This window comes from Schistocerca piceifrons, unplaced genomic scaffold (genome assembly GCF_021461385.2).
Source record: "Schistocerca piceifrons isolate TAMUIC-IGC-003096 unplaced genomic scaffold, iqSchPice1.1 HiC_scaffold_629, whole genome shotgun sequence".
In the NCBI taxonomy this organism is placed as follows: domain Eukaryota; kingdom Metazoa; phylum Arthropoda; class Insecta; order Orthoptera; family Acrididae; genus Schistocerca; species Schistocerca piceifrons.
In genome coordinates, this window is record NW_025728871.1 from 12,501 (window position 1) to 15,000 (window position 2,500).

General features: G+C 56.4%; 1 non-coding gene across 1 annotated transcript in view; it reads right to left on the reverse strand.

Annotated features, from left to right (window-relative positions):
• LOC124764160 overlaps positions 1-199 on the reverse strand; it is a 1,909-nt gene extending 1,710 nt beyond the window's left edge. Inside the window, exon 1 of the ribosomal RNA XR_007012726.1 lies at positions 1-199. This exon is cut by the window's left edge and continues 1,710 nt beyond it. This is a non-coding gene — a ribosomal RNA (small subunit ribosomal RNA).
• Positions 200-2,500: the final 2,301 nt, after the last annotated feature.

Sequence of the window (2,500 nt, forward strand, 5' to 3'; positions counted from 1 at the left end):
TCCATCTCTGGTCGGGACTCTGTTTGCATGTATTAGCTCTAGAATTACCACAGTTATCCAAGTAACGTGGGTACGATCTAAGGAACCATAACTGATTTAATGAGCCATTCGCGGTTTCACCTTAATGCGGCTTGTACTGAGACATGCATGGCTTAATCTTTGAGACAAGCATATGACTACTGGCAGGATCAACCAGGGAGCTGCGTCAACTAGAGCTGAGCAGCCGGCCGCCCGGGAGTGTGTCCCGGGGGCCCGCGCGAACACGCAAGCGTCCGCTCAATCATTCTGCAAACAGGAGGAGGCTGAGCTCCCCTGCACAATACACCTCGAAACCCTCTCAGGTCCCGGCGGCGCGCAGCGCCGTCCCAAGTACTTGGTCGGGTTCGAGAGAGGCGCAATCGCCCGGAGTTAGGCGAGTAGACGCTTTCGGTGCGACCACCCGTGCTCCCAACTGAGCTTGCCGCTGCCGACAGAGGCCCGGGAGCGTGCTGTCGTGGCATTGCCGGCGGGAGACAACACGCGCCACCTACGGTGACCGGCAGCTCCAACGCCAGCGCCACAGAAGGACAAAAGCCCCACTTGGGTGCCGAAGCGAACTCTCCCAGCACAGCGCACGCGCCAACACATCCGCACAGCTGCGATACAAACCACCAGCGAGAACCGCTGGGGCGACCGAGCAGCAGACGGCGTCGCGGCGCCGAGCGCCGGGCGGCGGCGCATCCTCAACGCACACAGTCCTCAATCGGACCAGCACACTGAAGATGTCCACCGCGCTTCGCACCGGGCCCGCGAGGACCTACTTTGGCCGCACGGCGCCGCGCGCAGGGTGCGCCGGCGCGCAGCTGCGACGCCTGCCGCGTCCGTCGGCCGGCGCGCCTGCCACTGGCCGCCCCCACCAGCCGGCTGTAGCGCGTGCGCCCACGCACCGCGCGGCCAGCACGCCGGGAGGCGCCCCCTCACCGGCCGGGGACGGTCCCACCCAGCCACCGCCGCGTATCGCTTCACACCCAGATGCCGTTCAGTTTCGTCGGCATGGTGGGTATCGCTGGAACAACCGGTTAGTACCTCAACCTATCGTCGCCATCACCGATTCACCCCTAGCGAGAACAACCGCACCACAACAGGTTACCATTTGTTCATTTGCGTAACTTCACCAGAAAACGCAGGCGTCCATCGCCATTTGCAACTTCAACGATTATTGCATGCCTGTGTCAGGTGTCACGCCACACTACGTCTGCCCACATACACGCAACAAAATGTGCACGCCTAGACAATACGTGGAAGGTGGCCCCCGTACGTATGCGATGTCCATTGCTCGAACGACTGTCAACCGGCCTCTGTAGCATGTCGCAGATATGGAACGCGGTGCACCATGCCATCACGGTGTGTGAGGAGAGACGACTAGGTCCGAATACATCAACAGACAGCTCATGCTGATCGCCATCCACGGCGTCCGTTCCTCCCACACGTCTCTATGGCGTACCACACTGCAATCCAGCTCTCATAGGGAGACGACACGTAGCTGCGTGCACAATATTTGCACTGTATGGTCCGCCGTTTTTGGGCGCAGTCGTTGTGCGGTCACACATGTGCCACGATGTATCATTCAGTACATAAGGACGAATGTGCAGTACAGATTGTGGTTCACGCGTACGACATCAGCGGACAGTTGACACAGGCCGCACCACAACGTAGCCTGAGTACGTCGCATGCGAAGGGCATTGAACATGCAAACTTCTCACCAACCAGCTTGCGAAGGCAGGGGGCAAGGTGGGGACGTGGGGAGGGGCGGCATGTACGTCCTGCTGCCATCCACATTACAGTGTACAGCAGGAGCATGTGGAAAGTGAGCAAGACTTGCAAGGTGTTTAACATGAAGCGATACACAGGGGTGCGGGCAGTGCGAGTAGCGAACTATATTGCGAGGGTTGCGGGTGGGCAACACTACAGTAATTGAACGAGTCGTATAACAATTACAGAGCAGGTTTAGGCGACAACGTGGGTTACGTTAAGGCGACAACATGGGTTAGGTTAAGGCACAACATGGGTTAGGTTAAGGCACAACATGGGTTAGGTTAAGGCACAACATGGGTTAGGTTAAGGCACAACATGGGTTAGGTTAAGGCACAACATGGGTTAGGTTAAGGCACAACATGGGTTAGGTTAAGGCACAACATGGGTTAGGTTAAGGCACAACATGGGTTAGGTTGAGGCACAACATGGGTTAGGTTAAGGCACAACATGGGTTAGGTTGAGGCACAACATGGGTTAGGTTGAGGCACAACATGGGTTAGGTTGAGGCACAACATGGGTTAGGTTGAGGTACAACATGGGTTAGGTTAAGGTACAACATGGGTTAGGTTAAGGTACAACATGGGTTAGGTTAAGGTACAACATGGGTTAGGTTAAGGTACAACATGGGTTAGGTTAAGGTACAACATGGGTTAGGTTAAGGTACAACATAGGTTAGGTTAAGGTACAACATAGGTTAGGTTAAGGT